The sequence below is a fragment of the Ovis aries genome, chromosome X (genome assembly GCF_016772045.2).
Source record: "Ovis aries strain OAR_USU_Benz2616 breed Rambouillet chromosome X, ARS-UI_Ramb_v3.0, whole genome shotgun sequence".
Taxonomy (NCBI): Eukaryota; Metazoa; Chordata; class Mammalia; order Artiodactyla; family Bovidae; genus Ovis; species Ovis aries.
Genome location: NC_056080.1, coordinates 109,120,700 through 109,132,785, shown reverse-complemented (window position 1 = coordinate 109,132,785; position 12,086 = coordinate 109,120,700). Strand labels below are relative to the sequence as shown.

At 36.9% G+C, this 12,086-nt stretch overlaps 1 protein-coding gene and 1 pseudogene across 1 annotated transcript in view; one reads left to right on the top strand and one right to left on the bottom strand.

Annotated features, from left to right (window-relative positions):
- TENM1 (teneurin transmembrane protein 1) overlaps positions 1 to 12,086 on the top strand; it is a 900,209-nt gene that overhangs the window by 84,939 nt on the left and 803,184 nt on the right. The gene's annotated exons all lie outside the window — the stretch shown is intronic.
- LOC114111675 (DNA-(apurinic or apyrimidinic site) endonuclease-like) overlaps positions 6,212 to 12,086 on the bottom strand; it is an 85,932-nt pseudogene continuing 80,057 nt past the window's right edge.

The following is a 12,086-nucleotide window of genomic DNA, read 5'->3' as shown; positions in this document are numbered from 1 at the left end:
TGATGCTAAAGCTGAAACTCCAGTACTTTGGCCACCTCGTGAGAAGAGTTGACTCATTGGAAAAGACTCTGATGCTGGGAGGGATTGGGGGCAGGAGGAGAAGGGGACGACAGAGGATGAGATGGCTGGATGGCATCACCAACTCGATGTGCATGAGTTTGGGTGAACTCTGGGAGTTGGTGATGGACAGGGAGGCCTGGCATGCTGTGATTCACAGGGTCGCAAAGAGTCAGACACGACTGAGTGACTGAACTGAACTGAACTGAATTGGTTATGTAGATTGCCTTGGGTAGTATGGTCATTTTCACAATATTAATTCTTTGAATCTACATTGAGGGTTCATTTTCTTTTGATAGATGGTACAATACTGTCCTAATTCTAGCTAAGTTGCACTAACAAAGTACAGAATATGAAATTCTAAGCTTCTAAAAGTTATTTTCCTACCATTCAGATGGTATGTTTCTTAAAATGCCAACATATCTCAAACATCTTATTTCAGCCTTCTTGAAGCACAAGAAGGAAGTATTTCTCTAGCAAAGCTGTTCTCCTACCATATTAAGTGAAATTTATCCAATACTATAATAGTTCTGGTAGCTTTTGAAGGTGGAGGGAGATAAACTGTTTAGACAGTGTGTGAAAGAGCTTAAATGTTTCCTTCCTATATTAAGGAGAGTAGCTCACAGGGATAGTTTCATCTTAAAATAAATTTATGTTCTCTGGTTGTTGGTAAAGAGATAAGGAAGTACACTGGACTGACCTGTTCTGTTATTAAAAGCTAAGTCCAGATTGTTGCCTGTGCATATATATGTGGTCAAATGAGAGTTCATAGACAATGACATTACAACATTAGGCTTTCATCTGGTGCTGTTGATAGTGACAATAATATGGATTAGGCCTGTTTTACCAATTCTGAAGCACTCTATAATCTGAGAAGACATTGAAGTCAGACTTGTAGAACTGAGTTAGAGATGTGTGGGTATTAAAATACTCCATCCACCCCATTTCAACATGTACCATCTGTTGTTTCCAGATGTACTGCTTCCTAGAGGTGGTATTCATGGGCATGGTATTATAACAACAACAAATCGGCATTCCTAGTTCTGAGAACTAATTCCCAGAAATACAAGTTTTCATTGGCTGCACTTCAGGGAATTAGACTCCTCTGTGGCTAGGGACATGCCATTACAACCATGGTAATGGAAATAGACCAATTCAGAGCTTATAAGGCATTAGGGAGCCTTCAAGCTGGGAGCAGTACAAAGTTTCTCTTATGTGTCTGTAACTCAAGGTAAGTTGAGCAATACTTATTAATGCTCCCCCCCACCCTTGGTGATTAGATATGCCTAGCTCATTGTAGATAATGTGTCAGAAGTATCTCTTCTATGTTAATTTTGATAAGGAAAGTTATAAAACACTCCAAAGGTTCTAGAGTTTATGCTTAAAGCCTCGTATATTGTCCAGCACCTTAATCTGGTGCTGTCTGTAAAGCAATGGGCTGTCACCTCCCTCAAGACCACTGCTTGCCTCATTAATACCACTGGAACAAATTATCACTTCACAGCCCAGAAATCTTCTATAGCAGTTGTGGTGATTGATGTAACAAGGCTAAAAAATAATGATGAAATGCATGTTCCAGAAGACAGATTCAAATGGCAGGAGCTTCAAAGGCAATTAAATGTGACACAGAAGGAGTCTTCCTGGAATAAAGTATTTTCAAATAAATGGTAAGATAAGTGTGATAATCTCCTAGATTCACATTACACATAAATTAGTTTTCAATGAATAATTATTTCTGAAGGCTTAGTATGCAATAAAATAGAAGTTTAGAAACAGCCAGTTTGAACTATTTAAAAAATGTATTTTGGGGTTTAAAATGGGAAAAAAGCAATGCTTTGGGACTGGCATATAGGCTCATAGTCTCATAAAGGGATTCATTTATTTGTAGCCATAATATTTGAATGACACCTTTTGATATGCTTTAAAGATTGCTGTTGGTTGGAAAGTAATCGTGACTACAGATGTCAGGTTTAACTGCCTTCCTCCAAAGTGAGTCAAACGATCCTTATGATGTATTGATTCTATACCACTAGTTACTAACTATGCTGTGAGAGGAACCTGCCTACTCAAGAGAGTGTACCTGTGCATTAGACAGGCACATCAAGGTCACCATGAAGGGGAAATTTAAGACATGTGGAAGTAATTGAAACAGCTGGGCAATGTTAAAGCACTCTGGCATCTAAAGTCTTGGATAAGGTAAACCTCAAACTGCCTTTTTGGCCCTGTAAGTGCCCTTGTTTTCTTGAAATTTGGGCATAGGACAGATAAGATGAGCACTGGCTCAGATGTAGCAAGAGAGGTTATTTTTATAGGAATTCTCCACTAAAAAGTTAATCAGAGGACTGTACTTCCAAAGAGACTTTTTAAATAACTTCTAAATAGTAATTTTAAAAAATCATGTTTTTGAGTTTGGTGTAAAATTGTCAGGGGTTGTATTGGATACTTGTTTAAAGTTATTTCTTCACTAGTCTATTATTAGCCAAACCTGATGAGGTCATTTTGTTGATTTCTTGGCATAATCAAAGGAACATATTTATTTAAGGTGGATTATGTGTCTCTCTTACTCAGAATTATTGAGATATAAGTCAATGCAAGTAAAAAATCATGCATTGCACTTCAATAATCAGTTTGACATTTTTTTTACAATATCTCAACCATCCTTTTTAATAACATGATTGAATTATTCTGAAATGTTTTATAATTGTACAGGTCATCATTAACAGTATTATTTGCCCTGAGTGGGAGTTTGAAGTGTCCTTTTGAAAGAAAAATTAAAGATTATTTTGACCTAGTTCTTTAAAATAAGTAATATTTTATGTCAAGACACTGGTTAATATGTAGAACACAGACAGAAATATTCACCAACTGTCAAAAGGGGCTGAGGAATTATTTCCACTTTAAGATGTCTACAATTCACTAGGTTAGACTAAGAGACATAAACATGAATCAAGTGACTTTTTATTACTTAAATGAACTTTAAAAAATTGCATTAGCCTCTTAAAAACTTTGAGTTTGGACTTAGAAAATTCTGCCTTTTTCTTTCCTGGCCTGTTAATTGGTTGGAAATACTGAAAATACACAGTTATGTATCATGGATGGCAGAAAACACATATGACTAAAATGACAGCTGCTTAAAATAGAAAAAGCAATAAAATGACTGTACTTTTATGACACATTTATAGGCTGGTAATAAAGCTCCTTCCTAATCTCATTCTCTCATCATAGCACCCAAGTGATTTGTGTAATAATTGTTTATCTATCTTTTTAAACCATGGAAAAGCCAGAAGATGGACCTAATGACCCAGCATTCCTTTTTTTATTGTTACCATCCTTCAACTGCATGCACATTCATAGTCATTTTGAAGAAAACCCGGGGTGTTTTAGTCCAGTCCCCAAAGCATGTCACTAAATTCTTGTGACAATTGACAAAGAATAGCTAACATGTATTTTTTTCACTAACTGCTTTTAAACAATGTTGAGAACTGGTTGCTTATATAGCATAGTTAAATTAAAACACAGATGGTATGAGGAGGGAGGAGGGTGGGGGGTTCAGGATGGGGAACACCTGTATACCTGTGGCAGATACATGTTGATGTATGGCAAAACCAATACAATATTGTAAAGTAATTAACCTCCAATTAAAAGAAATAAATTTTTTTAAAAAGAAATAAGCCATTTTAAATGAATACTTGGAACCACCCCACTCCTAATTAGTCATGTAATATTTTGAGAAATAAAGTATACTTACATCCACTGAGTGCCTGCTCTGGGCCAAACACTGTCGTGTATGTAAACTTATTTAACAGCAATTTCACAACAACATTGTGCGGTAGTTATTTTTATCCCTATTTTTATAGAGGAAGAAACTCAACCTTAGAGATGTTAAGGAGCTTCTCCAGTGACATAACAGCTACTCCATGGCAGAGCCAATATTCAAATGTCCATCTGCCTTGTTCTAACTGTTACATTGCATAGCTTTGAAATAAATGTGGAGAATATGTTTGATAATAATGGTTATATTGTAATACATTGGAGTAGATCTTTGTAACACTATTCATCAAGATAAAGTATGTGTTTAGTTTGTTAAATTGCTTGATTTAACATGCTGGAATAAATTAAATGCATGAGCAATATCAGAATGTACAGAATTGTGTTGATTATATTAATGCTATTTTATAAATTATAGTAATGATTTTCATATAGGGACAATCTATACAAGTATTTAATGGAAAAAATAAAGTTATTTACACCCACACATTCATAAAATTATGGGTTTTAAAGCTACAATTTCTGTTTTCCATAACCTCATATATAAAATAATTCAACTACCAAAATTGAAAAATGATATTGCTTCACATTTGAACTATCTGTTGCTAGGTGTAGAGACTGGTAAAGATATTCAGGTGCAAATTACGCTTTAAAAAGAGGACTTAAATATATTTAATTGTATAATATACTTTTAGCTTTAGGTTGTAATACAATCAATTACTTCACTGTGATTTAATATTGACATATTTCTGCTGGAAAAAAAAAAAAGGCCAGTGACTATGGAAAGCAATTGTATCATTCTACATGTGTAGAAATCTTGCAATATAATTATATTCCTGTTATGTTCCTACTAATCGTTTATGAATGTTTAAGGCTTTTTATTTTTTTTCACTTTCAATTTAAATGATACTTTTTTTTTGCAGTATTACAGAAAGAATAGGCTAAACCTAGAAATGTATTTATAAGATATAGTGACTATATGAGAAATTATATCAAAATAAGTTCCTTTTTCTTTACAAGGTGAATCAGCGCTATGTACCTATGATAGCCCTTTAATTCCATATAACCTTGTAGTTCAGGGCTTCCCAGGTGGTGCTGTGCACTGTGCTTAATCACTCAGTTGTGTCCGACTCTTTCTGACCCCATGGACTGTAGCCCACCAGTCTGCTGTCTGCTCTGTCCATGGGGAGTCTCCAGGCAAGAACACTGGAGTGGGTTGCCATGCCCTCCTCCAGGGGATCTTTCCAACCAATGGGTCGAACCAAGTCTTCCACATTGCAGGCAGATTGTTTACCATCTGAGCCACCAGGGAAGCCCACCCCCCACCCCCTCAGGTGGCATTAGTGGTAAAGAACCTGTTTGCCAATACAGGAGACATAAGAGATGGGATTCTATCCCTGGGTCAGGAAGATCCTCTGCAGGAGGGCATGGCAATCCATTCGAGTATTCTTGCCTGGAGAACCCCATGGACAGAGTAGCCTGGCAGTCCATAGTGTCACAAAGAGTCAGGCACAACTAAAGTGACTTAGCATGCATGCATGACCTTGTAATTCTGTAACCTCTCTGAGCCCATAGTTTTCCTTTATTAACTGTTAAATGGGATAGTAACTACTACTCTGGGCTCCTATGATAATTGCATGATGTAATATACATAAAGAGTAATGAACAGTGCCTAGCAATGAGTTGTTATCAGTTTGTTATAAAATCAATTAATATTTTTGCATATAATTCAATATTTTGAAATAAGATTTATAATGTTTTAAAATCTGATGCAAAATTTGATTTTTAAAATGAATGAAATCTCAATTACATTGCAGCTGCTTATCATATCCTTTTGCTAGCTTCACCAACATTGATCAAAATGACATAGACCTCTCAAGAACATGCCTCCTTTACCATGTCTTACCCAGACTTTCCCTCTTGTGTTTCACTAGTTTCCATCTCAAAGCAGAATGTTTTGATATGACTACCTGACATGACTATTTTGATGGAAGCATATTGACATAACCATATCCAAATAATCCCTTCAAATATAAAATCACTGTTTTTTCCTTCCATGGGTTGTATATCATATCAGATTTTTTTAAAACTATGGCTCTTTATTTTCATATGGACAGTTCAAAGGAAATATCAATAGCTTTTTTTAATGTAAAAAAAAAAAAAGAAAAAAAGCACCACCCCTACACAAACACCTTCCTTGAGAACTTAACATCTGTTATTGGAAGCCTGGGTAAAGGATTCCATAGTTTAGAAGGGAAATACAGTGCAGATTTCTCTAGAGAGCAGTTATTAAAGAAGTTTGGGGGTAAGAAGTTTAAAGCTAGCTTTGTGGGCTAGCTTGGAGGGTGGGCTTATTTCCCAGGCTCAATGTGCTTTGGGAGAGGTGTCATAGGGCTGGGTATAGGGTATTGGGACAGTGGTCACTACCCAGAGCCTTGGAACAGATTTTGCTGTCACACAATTCAGGCAACAGAGACTGAGATAACTAAAAATAATCAAGGCACCAACCAACGTTTTAGGATCGTGCATTCATCAGAGGTCCAAAAGGTGTAGGTGTAGGCCATGTCGGGGTAGAGGTGCCGGAAACTGTCATTGAGTGGCACAGCCTGCAGCAGTTTCCCGAAGCCTTGCTGCTCTTGTGGAGTGAAGCCAGCATTCTTTCTATTTCCCTTTGGGTTGTGAAGGGCAATTTCTTCATGAGCCATGTTGAGGTCCCCACAGAGTACAAGGGGCTTGCAGGATGCCAAACCCTTCAGGAATTTGCAAAAGGCTTCATCCCAGTGCTGGCGGTACTTCAGGTGCACCAGACCTCCTCCTGCATTAGGCACATAGGCTGTCATGAGCACAAATGCATCATATTCAGCCACAATCACTCGGCCTTCCTGATCATGTTCTTCCTCACCAATGCCATAGGAGATTTTGAGTGGGCACTGACAGGAGAGGAGGCCCACACCACTGTACCCTTCCTTGTCTGAAGGAGCTGACCAATACTGATGGGATAACCCAGACAGCTCTTGAAGTTCAACTGGTAGTTTGTTCTCTGAACATTTGGTCTCTTGGAGGCACAGGATATCTGGGGCTTCTTCCTTTACCCAATCTAAACATTTCTTCTTAATCCAGGTTTGAAGCCCATCCACATTCCACGAGCAGAACTTGAGTGTGGCTGATTTGCCACTGGGTGAGGTTTTCTGATCTGGGGGGTCTTCATACAGAACTGCGCCCTCTCCTGCCGCCTCTTTTTCGCTCCTGCCTTACCCTTCTTGGCCTCTGGCTCGGTCTTGGGCTCTTCCCCGTCTTCGACCACCACTCCCTTTGTCCTATGTTTCAGGCATCACTGTAATGAACGCCCTTCTGCACCAGTTCCACGTCGCCCACTGAAGCAGTATTTTGATTGCATTGGTTGCTTCAGTCCCTGTCTGGCTCCTCCTTAACCCAGCACAAAGAATCCGTATCAGATATTCTTGAACCTAGTTGTCTCTCTACCACCCAGACTGCATGGTTCTTTCTCTCCCAGTTTTACTCATATTTAAATTGTTTGATTTTTTTCATTGAAATGCATTACTTTTATAGTCATAAAAAAGAGAACTATTTTTAAAATGCATACAATTGAGTTAGCCTCCGAGGGGACGGGTGATTTTTGTCTTCCAAAATCATCATTATAAGAGTGCATAATGTATGTATATCACTGTGGAAACTGTTAGAAGAATTATTCTCATCCATCATCCCCAGTATCTTATGGGGTTAGCAAAATCAAGAAACCTACCAAAAACAAATAGCCATTTAAAAACCATTTTCTACTGGAAAACAGGACAAATTCTATGATAACAAGGCTAAGTCTGTATATCACTAGAGATTAAGTATGACCATTGTAACTGTAAGAGATCATATAATTTGAAATGGTGGCCAGCAAACAAAATGAATTATGACTGATACTCCTTTGTGAGAAAAGCATGTGTGATAACCATGTGGCTCCTAGTTTTATGTCATGTGGATGCCAGATGGTGCCTAAGGCCAACCTCATCTTTTACTCCATTTCCAAGCTTCCTGTCATCTCATACACCTGGGATATAGATCAAGGGTGGGGTGAGGCTCAAAGATAGGCTGAGGATGACTGCTTTATATAACCCGAATATTTAATAATTTTGTTGCTTAGTCCTTGTCACATTATTAAAGTATAATGTACCCTCTTCCTTTCTTTTTAGTATACTTGTCTCCTCTCTCTACCAAAATATCAAGTGTTAGATAGTTGTGCTATAGATTGGGATTTTGTCTGTATGTGTGTATGTTCGTGAGTAGGGATAGAGTAGAGAATGATGTATGCAGTTGGTATAAGATGCTGAGAATCATTTTCCTTGATTTTTTAGAAATTTTGATTTCCTGTTTCTGTGAAATAATAAAGAATATTAAAATGTGCTTTCAAACTAAAAATTAATCTCTATTCAAAGAGAATTTCTTAGAAAATGCAGTGGAAAGGCCAGAACATTGGGAAGAGATACAGCGATTCGGAGAGATATTTGTGTTTAAAAAAGAAAAAAAAAACAGGCCCTTTTTTTGCAAGCAGCCTGCGTGACTTTAGTTATATAGTAATAGACAAAGATTTGAGTGAGTAGAATGACAATAGGAAATATTAATATGTATGTATATATATATATATATAACTGAATCACTCTGCTGTACACCTGAAACTAACGCAACATTGTAAATCAGTACTTAAATACTTTAATAAAGAGAAAAGAAAATACCAATATGGAACAGGCTCTACTTTATAAGGCCACATTGGTCTGGCCTATCCCATACAACAGGCAGATGTTCAGATAGTGTCAGTAATTAAGCATTTGATGAGGATCTATGAGCAGTGTGTTTTTATAATATAATGGATGCAGGCATTTTGATTCCTGTCTTTGATGGCTTTCAATCTAGAGGGAACCATAAGACATGCTGACATACAACTTATTGTAAAGAAGAAAAAAATTTTAATATTGCTTAGACTGATATTTAAATAGTGTTAGTGCATAGAACTCATATTATCTGGATCAGTCCAAAAAAGTTCTCTGAACCAAATGAACCTTAAGATGAAATTTCTAGTAAAGAGTTTTGTTACTCTTACTTTTGAACCAGACTTATTAAAGACTGCTCAAGGAACTCTGCAATCTGTATTATCTTCTAAGCCCAGAGAGGAAGATTGCTGTCATAAGAAAAAGTTCATGAAGAGAGACTGTTGGAGGCTTTGGTTGGGTTTAGTACATGCTGATTTTATGGCAGCAGTATTTCATCAACTGATACTATAAAGACTATTACACACTACTCACACGATTAGAAGATAACAACCATTCATTTCCATTTTGATCATCTTCATTATTTCTAGGATATTTGTAACTTATAGGATAACCTGATTAAATTTAGTCCCTTGAATCAAAAGGAATTCTAGATTATTTCCTTTTTAATTCTGGGAGAATTTAAGCCATCTGTTGCCTTGAAGCAGAGAGATTTAGCAATCAGGCACAGCAGTAAGAAGATATTTGTCTAGGGATGCTATTAATTAACAAACTTGGAAAGCATTCTGCATTTCTTACCTTAAAGTCAAAGCACCCTAACAAGTACATTGGACACTTAGATGATTAAACTTGTCTTGGATCAGATGCTCTTTATGTTCTGCTTTGGATATACAGAATAAAATGTGAATAGAATGTATTAGATCCATTACCATAAAAAATGGTACTAAATGACAAAATTGTTGATTCTGAGATACCAAATAAGTGTGCATTTATAAACCCTGAATATTTCTAAATAAATATGATGGTATTTTCACATAATCCTTTTTCTCTTAAAAGTAACTCTCCTGGCATTTCTTCTAATGAACTACTAAATTTAAATTTGAAAATTTGTGCAACAAATTTGGAGGGAACTGAAAGACATTTTTTGTTTCTTCTTAAATCAACTTTATTTAGGTATAATTACATACAATAAAATTCACCCATTTTAAGTACATGCATTAGTGACTTTTCACAAATACATAACCCGTAAAAATCACCACCACTATTCAAGACTGAGGATGTTTCCATAACCCCTTAAGATAGATTTTTTTTTTTTTTTTGCCCATTCCTGGTCAATTCTGTCCTATCCCCAATCTCATTGATCTGGGAATCATTGATCTGCTTTCTGTCACCATAGATTAAATTTACCTTTTGTAGAATTTCATGTTAGTGAAATTGTATAGTATTTCAGTTCAGTTCAGTAGCCCAGTCGTGTCTGACTCTTTGTGACCCCATGGACTGCAGCATACCAGGCTTCCTTGTCCATCACCAACTCCTGGAGCTTGCTCAAACTCATGTCCATCGAGTCGGTGATGTCATCCAACCATCTCATCCTCTGTCATCCCTTCCTCTTCCTGCCTTCAATCTTTCCCAGCATCAGGGTCTTTTCCAATGAGTCAGTTCTTCGCATCAGGTGGCCAAAGGATTGGAGTTTCAGCTTCAGCATCAGGCCTTTCAATGCATACTCAGTACTGATTTCCTTTAGGATTGTCTGGTTGGATCACCTTTCAGTCCAAGGGACTCTCAAGAGTCTTCTCCAATACCACAGTTCAAAAGCATCATTTACTCTTCTGTATATGACTTCTTTCACTTAGAATGAGGTTTTTGGAGAGTTTGCTTTGAGGGATAATTGACAAATTAAAAATTCTATATATTTAAGGTGTACACGTTGATGTTTTGATATATGCCTGCACTGTGGAATAGCATAGAAAGTTATTTAACATACTTACCACCTCACAAAGCTGCCATTTTCCCTGTCATTCCTTGCTTTGTTCCTTCCTCCCTCCCTCTCACTTTCCCTCCCTCCCTCCCTTTCCTTCATTCCTTTCTGTGAGAATACTTAAGATCTTCCCTTTAAGCAAATTTCAAATATTCAATAGAGTAGCTATGCGCTTCCCAGGTGGCTCAGATGGTAAAGAATCTGCCTGTAATGCGGGAGACCCAGGTTCGATCCCTGGGTTGGGAAGATCCCCTGGAGAACGGAATGGCAACCCACTTCACTATTCTTGCCTGGAGTATCCCCATGGACAGAGGTGCCTACAGTCCATGGGGTCGCAGAGTCAGACACCTCTGAGTGACTTAAGCACAGAACAGAACAGGAGTGTAGACATCTCTTTGAGATCTGGATTTCTCTTCTTTGGATTTATACCCAGAAGTAGGATTGCCAGATCATAAAGTAGTTCTATTTTAATATTTTGAGGAACCTTCATACTATCTTCAAAAATGGTTGTGCCAATTTACATTCCTAGCAACAGAGTACCAGGGTTCTGTTAGTTCTCTCTGTATCCTCATCAGTACTTATCCCTTGCCGTTTTTCCTAATAGTCTTCCTAAGAAGTATGAGGTGGTATCTTAATGTGATTTAGCTTCAGATTTCCCTGATGTTTAGTGACACCGAGCTCTTTTTCATGTAACTGTCAGCCATTTGTATGTCTTCTTTGAAGAAGTGTTTATACTCAGATTTTTTTTTCAGTCAGACACTTTTTGCTATTCAATTGTATGAGTTATATATATATATATATATATATAATTTTTATGTTAGATATAAATTTTATATATTTACATATATAGGTCTTCCCTGGTGGCCAAGTCAGTAAAGAGTCTGCCTGCAATGTGGGAGACCTGGGTTCAATTCCTGGATTAGGAAGACCCCCTGGAGAAGGGAATGGCAACCAACTCCAATATTCTTGCCTGGAGAATTCTGTGGACAGAGGAGCCTGGTGGGCTATAGTCCATGGGGTCGCAAAGAGTTGGACAAGACTTAGTGACTAATGCTTTCACTTTTCATATATATATATATATATATATATATATATAATTTGTATGTTAAATATAAATTTTATATATTTACATATAAATATATGTAGGATACTAACCCCTTATCAAATAGATGGTTTGAAAATACCTTCTCCCATTCAATAGGTTGTTTTTTAATTTTGTTGAATTTCTGTCCTCAAGTGCTTCCAGGGTACATAAATAAGTTAAGAATATCCAGTCTAGACTTTAACATCAAGCAGACTAGAATTGGAGTCCCAGCTCTTCTATTTACCACCTTTTTACTTTTGCAAGTTCTTTTACCACCCTAAACCATTACTTCCTCAATTTAGAATTAGTGATAGTACTTTATAGTGGATTTATTATTATTGCTAGGATTGAATAAGATTTTATATATACGTATATATATATACATATACATATGAAGTGCTTTTACAATAATGACTGCCACATA